Raw genomic sequence first — 12180 nt, 5'->3', positions numbered from 1 at the left:
TCAGCCATATTTGTTGAAATAGAGCCTGAAAGTACTGATAAGCAAAAAGCAAAAGAAATTCATAATTCTATCTCCAAGAGATAACTACTGTTGACATTTTCGTATATATTCTTTCAGCAGGCAAATTAAAAAAAAAGAAAAAAAAAAGATGTTGCTAACATGAGCTTTCACATTAAAAATAATCAAATAAAAACACAGATGTCAGGCTGTGGCTCTGCTGTAAGCCTGCAGTTCTTAAGGTGTTAGGTGAACAGAGGGAAGAACCAGGCTCCTCCAGGCCCATTTTTTATCTAACATCTTTTCTAAAAACTTTCATGTCTTCTCTATTCTTCTGGGGAAAAATAAGGAAGCTGGAAAATCAAATGCCCAATCATTATCTAGTCCAAAAACCAAACCAGACCCGGTGCCGTCCAGCTGATTCTGACTCATAACTGCCCCACTGGGTTTCCAAGGAGCAGCTGGTGGATTCAAACTGCAGACATTCTGGTTAGCAGCCGAGCTCTTAACCACTGAGCCACCAGGGCTCCAATATCTAGTCCAGAGGTTCTCAAAGTGTGGTCTTCAGACCAGTAGCATCAGAGTCACTGGGGGACTTGTAAGTAAGGCAGGTTCTTGGGCCTAACTTAGGCCTCCTGAATCAGAAACTCTAGTGGTGGGACCGAACAAGCTATGGTTTATAAGGCCCTCCAGGTGATTCTGATGCACACTCAAGTCTGAATATTACTGCCCCTTGGAAAATTTTGGAGTGAGGTCTATATGGTTACTGGTGACTGGTCATGGTCTCTGGTAGCCTGTGGTTTGGCTCAAAATGTGCAAGGGAGCTACTTTAATGGTGTCTGAATGAAGTTTCCAAGAAGAGTCTAAAGAAAGAAGAGGCAGCTGTTTACTCTGGAGGTCAAGTGGCTGAGAGTATCAGGAGCAAGTAATTTAAGACTGAGAAGAGCAGTTTGTGTGGAGATATGCCCTAAAGACCAAATTAAGGCTAATGAAAATATTGAGAAAGAAGAATTGCAGTATTCATAATTATCGGAACACTGTAGACTCTCCTGTCATTTGAGTTGATTTCTTCTGCCTGTATTAGAGCAATTAATGCACATCGGTAAATAATATTGTATTTGTATTTCCTTGAGTGTATTTGAATATGTCTTCGTCTTACAGCAGGAAGCAAAGTGCAGTGGACTTTTTTTTTAAATAAGAAAATACTTCTTTTTAAGCCATAAAATGCAACTTAAACTAGCATTTAGCCTTTGGAATTGAAATACAGAGCATTTATGAATCTTTTAATTAACTGTTTCTGTCTGTGTATACAAATCATTTTCTGTTTCAAAACACTCGGTTCCTTACCAGCTGAGTGACTATGAGAAGGACTGAAAGCTCTCCGTGCCTTTGTTTTCTCACCTGCAAAATGGGACAATAATGCTGAATATAGGTTATAATAAGAATCAAATAAGATACTGCATGTTAAACTTCATTCTAAACTACATAGCATTACTATGGCCATTTTATATTGTATATATTACAAAAACCCAAACTTGTTGCTGTCAAGTCGATTCTAACTCATAGAGACCCTGTAGGACAGAGTAGAACTGCCCCATAGGGTTTCCAGGGAGCTGCTGGTGGATTCAAATTGCCAACCTCTGGATTAGCAGCTTAAGCTCTTAGCCATATTATATCAGGTTATTATATGATGTTTTTCAACATAAACATTAGTTAGTTACTTGTAGTAGGACACAAATCACAGTAAACATTTATTTTTCAAATATGGGAACTCTTTTGGTCAAGACATAAAACATGACATAAGCTAGAACTTAGCCTTTGGAATTGAAATAGAGAAAGTTTGTGAATTTATACATAAGGAATACTTACTGGCAAAGCCACCAAGTTGAGGTCTATTTATCATACTGTTATAATGACTGCATTACTGATTGTACGCAGGAAAACAACTTGGCAAGGTAATATGGTACTTAATATTTTCAGAAGGCAGAATTCTAGACAGTTCTTGGTGACCCAGAAGCTGCAGATCTTGAACTTAAGATGCATATTGCTGGGTCCCCCCGCACCCCCCCCTCCACAGAGATTCTGATTGGAGAGCTGGGATGGGGTCCAGGAATGTGCATATGTAGCAAGCATCCTGGGTGGCTGGGATGCAAGTGACCTGAGGGCCCCACAATGGGATACAGTACCCTAGAGGTCGTTGTGTTGTGGTGTAACACTTCAGAAGAAAAGAGGGTGTTTACAGCCGCACATCCATGAAGCATGGGTAAAACTTGAAGACATAAATGGAATTTGGCAAATATGAAGGTGTGATGACCCACTGAATTAGAAGTGCAAAGATTCAGATATATCTCCCCCATGTGCCATAGGAACTTACTTTATGATAGCTACGAGACTGAAGGACTAAAAGATGATCTCTCGCTGGCAGGAAGTTGTTAGAGAAGAATTGCATCATTTCCTTCCCCACCAATGACTAGTTGTCATGGAGTTGACTCTGACTCCTGGCAAACCCATGTGTATCAGAGTAGAACTGTGCTTCATAAGGTTTTCAATAGCTTATTTTTTGGAAGCAGATTGCTAAGCCTAGGCTCTTCTGGGTGGGCTTGAACCGCCAGCCTTTCAGTTAGCAGCTGAGTGTGTTAACGTTTTTTCCCACTCTGGAATTCTACTTCCTTCCCAGCCTTCTTATTGCTCCAGTCCTGCAGGTAGCTCCACTGGCAGCACACACTGCCCAGGCCTGGTGACAGCAGCCCCAGGGCCATCACTAAGCAGGGCCTCTAGGAGTCAAGGTTTGGGCCACTTTTAATTTTTTCAGACTTCAGTATGTTAATAATGCAGAAAGCCAGTCCAGGGTTACCAAAATAGCAGTATATATAAAATGTTTACATTTAACAATGTAATTCTTCAACACCAAAAAATTCAAGGTAATATAATTTTACATTTACTAATTATGAGACTTCTTTAAAATATTAATTCATAATAGGTGATATAGTTCAGAAAAGGGATGCAGCTTTAAAATTGTATGATGAGCCTATATTTCAGTCCTGTCAGGGTATCTATCTCTGTGAATGTACTTGTAACCTCATTTGGAGATGATATCAAAAGTCTAAATTTGAGGCTCTTTCTGAAAGTGAAGTCTAGGCCAAACAGCTGTCCTAGCCAGCTGCGGAATAAACCCTGTTGTTAAGTGTATTTTCTACTCTTATAGTTATTTAAGCTTGCAAAGAATTTTGCAGGCCATTTCTTGTTAATCACCTATGGTTTTATCTTAAAACCTTGAAGGCGTAAGATAATACATGATGCTATTTATACACGTTTCAAAGACAGGAAAACTAGAAGTCAGGATAGTGGCTATCCTTAAAACAAAAAACAGTTGCCATGGAGTCGTTTCCAATTCATGGCGATCCTGTAGGGCAGAGTAGAACCGCAGGGTTTCCAAGGAGCAGTGGGTGAATTCAAACTGCCAACCTTTTGTTTAGCAGCCTGAGCTCTTAACCACTGCACCGCCAGGGCTCCTGGTGGGGGTTAAAAAACAAACACACACCAAACCAATTGTGGTCAAGTTGATTCTGACTCATGGTAACCCCACGTGTGTCAGAGTAAAACTGTGCTCCAAGAGGCTTCTAATGGTTGGTTTTTTGGGGGGTAGGAATTGGAAAAGGGCAAGAGAATTGCTTCTGGGGTGCTGGTCACTTTCTGTTTCTTGTTCTGGGTGCCAGTAGCATGATTTGCTTATAGTCTGTGCACTTTATTTTTTGTATGTATGTTATACTTCAATACAAATCTTATTTTAAAAAATGTTGCTGAACCTTTGAAATTCACAGAAGTATGTCGTTGCTGCAGCAGTCCCTTAAACCAGAGGCATCAAATCGGATTGAGTGGATTTTTCATCTCCACCTTTGTTGGCCAGAACACAGAATGCTCCTTGGTGGGTCCCTGCTGGTGTGTCCACATGGCCTAGCACTACTGACAATTTGGACCATCAGGTTTTTGCTGGTGAATGTGGCTGAACATGGGAAGTTTGTCACAAGCCCAAATATTTGAAGTCTCTTGCAGAAATTCCCTGGTCTGTGGCTCCAGCTGGGGCAATGGCGGCTTCTCAGTGTCACTGAACTCATTCACTGCATTCACTTTGTGTGTGTGTGTGTGTTCTTCTCACCCTTCCTGATGTTATTGTCCATAGAGATTTGTAAGAGATGGGAGAACTCGAAGCAGGGTCTTGCTTGAAAAGTGGGTACCCTAACAGCTGGCCCTGTGGTCTGCATGCCTCCAGGAAGTTGTTGCTAACACCTTGTCCTATATGGCAGTGCATTCTCAGGGACCTGAGCCAAGAGTCACTAGGAGTAACCAAAACACATTCCCAGCTCTATGGCTGGACCAACAGGGGGCTGGGAGGCAGGGTGGAGAGAGCCTTGGCTTGGGAGTTTAGAGACTTGCATCTGAGTGCATGTCCTAATGGTAACTAGCTGTGTAACCACACACTGGTCCCTTGATCCCTCTGAGCCCTGGATTCCTCTTGAACATTGAAGGGGCAAAAAAGAGGTATCTCTAATTTTCTTCCTGTGGTAAGAGTCTATGATCTTATCATAATAAAAACAAGCTTCTTGTTGAGTTTTAGATGTTTACCAAATTCCTTCCTCAAGTCCGCCTTACCCCCACTCCTGGCCTCTCCACTGTAATTCTATTTATCTGTCATGGTCTAGATCAAATCCTGCTTCCCATATGAAGTCTTCCCATGAGAAAGTCAATGGTCTGTCATACCTATCATCTACTTACCTCCTGTTATTTATATCATGTCTTGGTTGTAAACTCCTTGATGAAAATAACAATATAATTCATCTCTGTATCCTCAGTAGCAAGTGTTCTTAAATGTTGGTTGACTGACCTGTGACAGATTGGCTGCTTCCAAATCACACACAAAAAACCCCAAACCTGTTACGGTTGAGTCGATTCTGACTCATAGCGACCCTATAGGGCAAAGTAGAACTGCCCCATAGGGTTTCCAGATAGGGGCTGGTGGACTCAAACTGCTGACGTTCTAGTTAGCAGCTGAGCTCCTAACTGCTGTACCATAACACGGGGAACTTAAAAATTCAGATTTCCAAGTTCAACCCCTGGACATTCTGGTACAGAGATCTAGGAAGAGGCCTGGGAATCTGTATTTTTAAATAGCATCTGAAGGGTTTCCAATGTGAAGCCTGGTTCAAGAACTCCTCCTCCTCTACACGGGGATTTGTATGAAATACTTAATACGTATGGACTGAATGAACAGAGGAACCTAATGTGAAAAATGTAATTGACCATATTTTTTAGTTATCTAAGATTTTTCCAGAGTAAACCAATATGTAGGACATGGATCGAGATTGTGATACCAAAGCCTCAATCACAATTCAAATAAAGGCATCGAGGTTTTCCAACAATGCTTTCTGATATATAGGAATGTTCTGTGTCCTGAAGATAGACTAAATGAAATATAAAACTTTATTTCACAAATAATATTCTCCTGAAATAGGCAGACCTTCTTTTAGATGTCTACAATGCTTACTTAACTCTTTTCTACCAACTTCTTTGCCCTCCCCCCAACCTGGGCCACCTGCCTTCCACCTACAATGCCTACCAGTTTAGAGCCCTGGTGGCACAGTGGTTAAGGGCTTGGCTGCTAACCAAAAGGCTGGCAGTTTGAATCCACCAGCTGCTCCTTGGAAACCCTATGGGGCAATTCTACTCTGCCCTATAGGGCCGCCATGAATTGGAATCAACTTGACGGCAATGGATGGGTTTATTGGCCTTTTTCTTCTTCCACCAAAACTTGCCATTTCTCATTCTCTGTATTTATTTATTCATCCGTTCATCTGATAAATACTGACTGAGCCCTGTTTTATGCCAGGCTCTGTGCTAAGTCCTGCGAATACAGCAATGAACAGAATACACATGGATCCTACCCACCCATGGAATTTGCACTCTCAGGGGGAAGGCAAATGTGCTATAAATGATTACAAACGTTAGCTAGAGCCTTACAACTTTATCTCAGCTGTTAAATTAATGACATGTAAACTATGGGCTGCTAATGACTTAACATTTTATTCTTCCCAGATAACATTTGCTGCTAAAAAGACTTTAGTGCTTAACCTTAAGAAGTAAGTAAGGAGTGGAGGGGGAGAAGGAGCTTCAAAAGATCTCTTCACGGAGGGGACCTTTTCTGACATTCTCAGGTTGCAGGAGCCAGCTTGGTCCACCTACACGGCAAGTTTGCGGTTCTAGGGAGTTAATGTCCACACTCCACACCCGCGGGAGTGGCCTTCAAACAATAACCAAGGGGAATTGGTGGATAAAACACTGAGCTGTGGACTATACCTCCCAACTGCAGTGCCTGAATCATCTTCTTTCTCTTCCCTCTTATTTCTCCAGTCCCCTGGGTGTTCCTGGGAACACCCCCCGAATAAACAATTTGTATTCTAATCCTGGAGTCTCTGGCAGGTGCAAACAGTTAATGTGCTCAGCTACTAACAGAAAGGTCGGAGGTTCAAGTCCACTTAGTGGTGCCTCAGAAGAAAGGTCTGGTGATCTACTTCTCAAAAAATCAGCCATTGAAAACCCTGTGGAGCGTGGTTCTACTCCGACAAACACAGGGTCACCCTGCGTCGGAGTCAGCAACTGGTTTACTCTAACCCTGGTCTCAGATCAACCTAAAACAATAGTACATGAGCACATACTTGTATTTTAGTGGCCATGTATGCTAACATGTACTAGAAAAAATATAAATTGCATGCCGTATCTGTGATTTCATGAATATTATTGAAGTTTAAGTTAAAAAAAAAGGCATCAACTTAAACAAAAGTCATAAGTAATGGTACTCAGGTATTACACCAATCCAAGAGGATGTGAATGTGGACAGCGGTTCATGGTGTTAGAGCCTGTGGCTGCCTGCAAAATAGGGGGCTCCTGACTCTACACTCAACTCAAGGATGTGGGTTCTTAACACGGGGTCCCTGGAAGGGCTCCCTAGGAACTCTTGGAAGAGTATGCAAAGTTTTGTGTGTTTAGATCCTCTTTCACCCCAGATGTGCATTCTTTCCTCAGTCTCTCAAAGGGGCAGATGCTCTCAAAAGTCTCTAGAGAAAAAAAGGAAGGAAAGCACTCTTGTTTTTCTTTTCTTTATTAATGTAACTCAGATTTCTTTTTCTGTTGCAAAAATACAAATAGAACAACAACAACAAAAACAAAAAATAGAACCAAAAAAAAAAAAAAAAGGAAAGGAAATGAGGAGATAGAGCCGTGATTCAAATGGGAAAACAAAAGGTGTTTGTAGGATTGGGTCACTTGGTGGCTTCAGAGAGATGAGCTATCCACTTTCTCCCACCCCCCTAAAAAGAACTAGAAATCTCTTCTGAGAATTTGTATTAGTTGGGAAGGATGGAAGTGGCCCAAGAGTAGCCTCTGTGTACAACTGAGAAATAATCTTCAGTAGTAAAGATTCATTCAACATTTGAATCTCCCAAGTATCAAAAGGCAGGAGTAAATGAGATTTTTGTACATGAATATTTTATTGAAGCAGTACCCAGGACAGTCCCTGTTGCTTTATAAAGTGAGACTTTTGTTAATAGCAGAACCAATAAATACAGGAAACCAAACTAATGCATCTTAATGCCTGATTTTGATGCATATAAAATTTCAAGAAATTCAGTGCTTGATAGCCAACTGTGTATCTGTGCCATTCAGACTGAATTAGTTAGGATTAGAATTAGCTGTAACACAGGAAATCCAAAATAACAAGTGGCTTAAAGAAGGCAGACATTTATTTTTCTCATGGGAAAGTAGGTGGTCCAGGGTTGGTGAGATTATTCACAGCATCAGGGAATACTGTGTTCCCTCTCCATGTTGTTCTTTATTCCCTTGCTCACCTCCTTGTCCAAGATGGCTGCCCCAGTTCAAGCCATTATGTCCGCATACCAGCCAGCAAGAAGGAGAAAAAGAAGCTTTCCTTTTTGGACACGTCTGGGAAGTTGCATACACCGTTTCCTCTTACACATCTTTGGACAGAGCTTGACCACGCCTACCTGCAAAAAAAAAAAAACAAAACTGGAGAGGGTAAAAAATGTAGTCTTCATTCTGGAAGTTCATGGGCCCACCTAAACTTTCTATTGCTGTGGGAGAAGGGGAGGACTGGGTAATACCAGTAGTCTTCGCCACTCAGATCTACTCAGATCTTTTATATATAGGTTGTTCCAGATGGTTATCTTTGATATAACATTCGACTATGGGTCTTACTTAATGTGCCAATGAAATTGCTTGGCCCTAACCATCCATTTTTTGGAGCTACTTCTAACTAAACCTTTGCTGATATTCATAAATAAAGCATATTTTTCATTTTAAGTGTCTGTCCGCTTGATATTGGATAAAATTCAGCCCGTCTAGAATAGCATGTCAAATTTGTGGATTCTTGACATATTCGTTCCCTTTTCCTTTCTGTTCAGCATCTTTTGGCCATTTTTCCATAAGTCACAGTCTCAAACAGAGAAAGAAACCAGGGTGAAGAAGAAATAAAGGCAAGCTCAGATGGCCTTGTTCCTTCTTAGCAGCATTTCTAGAAAGGCTAAAGTAGAAGAGATTGAAAATAAGTAAGTTGCAGAATTATCTGTCATAAAGAGAGTCTCTACACGAGGTGTTGTGCAAGGTCCCGTTAATTGCCATCTGTAATCTTAGCTGTCTTTGAGTGGTACAAACGGTTCACGCCCTCAGCTGCTAACCAAAAGGTTGGATGTTCAAGTCCACCTACAGGTACTTTGGAAGAAAGACCTGGTGATCTAGTTCCAAAAAATCAGTCACTGAAAACCTATGGAGCACAGTTCTACTCTGACATACATGTGGGTGCTATGAGTCAGATTTGACTCGACGGTAACTTTAAAAAAAAAAAAAATCTTAGCCACAACCCTGTGAAGGTGACATCATCTCCACTTTGGAGAAGAGAAGAAACTTGCCAAAGGAACCAGTTACTAAGGGGCAGAGGCAGGATTTTAGTCAAGGTTTCTCTGACCCCAAAAACCATGCTCTTTTGACTGCTGCATCCACTGATTTCATCTTTCCATTAGTTTTTAAGGGTCAGATCTCCACTGGAGAGGTAGTTTTTACGTTCCCACTGCCGGGGACTAAAAGTAGACCGTGAAGATATAAACAAAATGAAGAGGTTCAGAGAATGCTTGGCAACCAGCTCCTCGTGGTCTCTCTGCCCGCCCTAGTTTTGAGCTTTGTTATTAGCCAGCACTTAGGAGGCACTTGATATTTACAGAGTAGCACACAGGACTTTCAGCCCCAGCTGGCATGCAGAAGATGAGACAGAGTGCCTTCTCTCCAGAATACTTTAAAAGAGCAAAGATTGTTTGAGGACAGCGTTTCCTCGGCTTCTCATCCTACAGTGCTTGAAAGGAGAAAGTGATTGAAATAGGAGGCTGGAAGGATGGACCCCTTCCAAACTTCCCTTCCCCCTGGCCCACTGCCGGAGATGGAAACTCTTACCCAGAGTATTTAATAACAGAAGCACACATGCATTCAGTTCTTGCTCTGTGGTAGCCACTGTGCTAATTGCTCATTTCCAGACAATTCTGAGTGGCAGCTACTATTTTCGTTCTCATTCTTCTATAGGGGAGGATATAGGGCACTGGGGACCCAAAGATGAAGGACATTCTCATCCACCTGGAGGAGACAGATGGAAATAAATAACTACAATGCCAGACAAATGGTGCTGTAGTGGAGATATGTTCAAAAAGGTCTGGGAATGCAGAGGACACGGCTAACCATGCCTGAACCAAAAAATCAAACCCATTGCCATCAAGTCGATTCTGACTTATAGTGACCTTATAGGACAGAGTAGAAATGTCCCACAGGGTTCCCAAGGAGTAGAATAATATTAAAACAACAATAATAGCAGCTAAAATATTGAGAGATTGTTTGCCAGGCACTGTGGTGAGTGACTTAATTTGCTTCTTCCAATAGCATAGGTACCATTCTCATCCCCATTTTCCAGATGAGAAGCTCCAGGCACAGAGGGCTTAAGCACCGATCCGAGGTTCTCCAGCTGGCAGTGATGGAGCCAGGTTTGAGTGGACTGTCAGACCATAGAATCTTCAGTACTAAGTGATTCACTATGTTCTCCCCGTCAAGGGAGTCTTCATAGAGAAGGTGGCATTCGATGTTTAATACTACCTTTGCATTTGAGAGATGTGGCACTAAGGCTCAGTTGAGAGGCTTGCTCAAGTTCATGTTACTTGGTGGCAGGCCAGAATTTCTTCCTTTGTCCCAGGCTGCATCTCACAGTCACCCTGGCACTAAGGTAGGCTGGAGGGCTTCCATAGTACAAATGGACCAGCAGGAGAGTCAGGGTAGGAGGTGACCTGGACCCCCAGCCCAACCTACCCCCACTACTTAGTAGGGCTAATGCTGATGGGAGATTGTGGGCTGCTCTGACCCATGAAAGGCCAGCTTCTAGGTCCCTGCCCCTGTGGGACTAAAGAGGTGGCAGGTGGATCCTGGCATCTCTTGCTTTGGACGTTGTTTTGCTGGATCATTATCTTAACTTGAGTCTCCCGGAAGCAGATCCGGGTACAAGGAGAAAGTGAGACGAGGAAGGGAAGGCCACCAGTGAATGGTGTGTTATCATAAATAGTGCATTATCATAAATGGTGCGTTATAAGCAAGTCATCACGTGGACAACTGGAGTTGAAGCCTGTGGGAATACTCTGAGAGCCAAGAGGGCTGGGGTGTTTATAATCGGTGGAGGGGCTGCTCCCAAGGGTGTTAATTCCATGGCACGTCGGTTATTAGGTGGCAAAGTAGGTTCCTACTGCCAGCGAAAGCCCTGTATGCATGGCAGTGGTACAGGTGCTAGATGTGGCTGGGACACCATAGCAGCTGCTATAGTCATCAGCGGACTGGGTGAGGAATTGGACCCTATACTGTGTGCGTAGGCTGCTCTGTGGCATTTCCAGGCTGGTGATTGGGTCATGAGAGCGCAGTGAGGATAGGGCTGGGGATCCAAAGGCCAGAGGCGAGCTCTATGGTGAGGCTGCTCTGCCAACTGCTAAGGCTTTCACTCTGCTGCTTTGTAACTGTGAGAAGCACAACCTATCTCCGTCCCTACCTGTTCCACCCTTCCTCTCCTGGCCAGCCCTTCTAGCCTCAAGGAGGCTGCCCAGTGGTTTCCGACTAGTCTCTGAGTGCCCTGGGCTGAACTTGTTGGAAATGGGTCTAGCCTCCTCGTAACTGTCATCGTCTGAGGAAAGGAGTCCTGGTTACAAGAGTTTGGACACTTCAACTTCCAGTGTTGTATTTCAGCCACAGAACTGACCAGGCTTGGCGGAAGGTTTAGATTTGTTCTCATCCTGTGGTAGCTAAAGCATGTGAAAGTTCAGCTGAGGTCACTGTGCCCTTCCCTCACTGAGACAGTATGAGATAATGCCTTCCATGCTTCCCGAGTTCTTTCTACTACTCTACTATCTATGTGATTATTTGCAGTGTTGTTTTCTAAACACACACAAATGTGTGTGTACAAAAGGCTGGGAATATTTTCATCTGAACTTATCTCTCCATGGATACATAGGACAAAAGTGGATCTACAGTGTTTTCCAACCTCAACATTCAGGTTAAGGGAAAAAGAAAATGTTTACCTGAGAATTCCCTTCTTTCCCCTGAAAATATGCTTTTGCGTGTCTGAAAGAAGCTCATAAATGGAAGTTTCTCCAAAGAAGATATACAAATGGCCAATAAGCACATGGAAAGACAGTCAATGTTATTAGTCATTGTTGTTGTTGTTGTTGTTAGGAGCCGTCGAGTCGGTTCTGACTCATAATGACACTATGTACAACAGAACGAAACACTGCCCAGTCCTGAGCCATCCTTACGATCGTTGTTATGCTTGAGCTCATTGTTGCGGCCACTGTGTCAATCCACCTCACTGAGGGTCTTCCTCTTGTCTGCTGACCCTGTACTCTGCCAAGCATGATATCCTTTTCCAGGGACTGATCCCTCCTGACAACATGTCCAAAGTATGTAAGATGCAGTCTCGCCATCCTTGCTTCTAAGGAGCTTCTGGTTGTACTTCTAAGACAGATTTGTTTGGCAGTCCATGGTATATTCAATATTTTTCGCCAACACCACAATCCAAAGGCGTCAATGCTTCTTTGGTCTTCCTTA

Source organism: Loxodonta africana, chromosome 9, assembly GCF_030014295.1.
Source record: "Loxodonta africana isolate mLoxAfr1 chromosome 9, mLoxAfr1.hap2, whole genome shotgun sequence".
In the NCBI taxonomy this organism is placed as follows: domain Eukaryota; kingdom Metazoa; phylum Chordata; class Mammalia; order Proboscidea; family Elephantidae; genus Loxodonta; species Loxodonta africana.
This window is presented reverse-complemented; position numbering follows the sequence as displayed.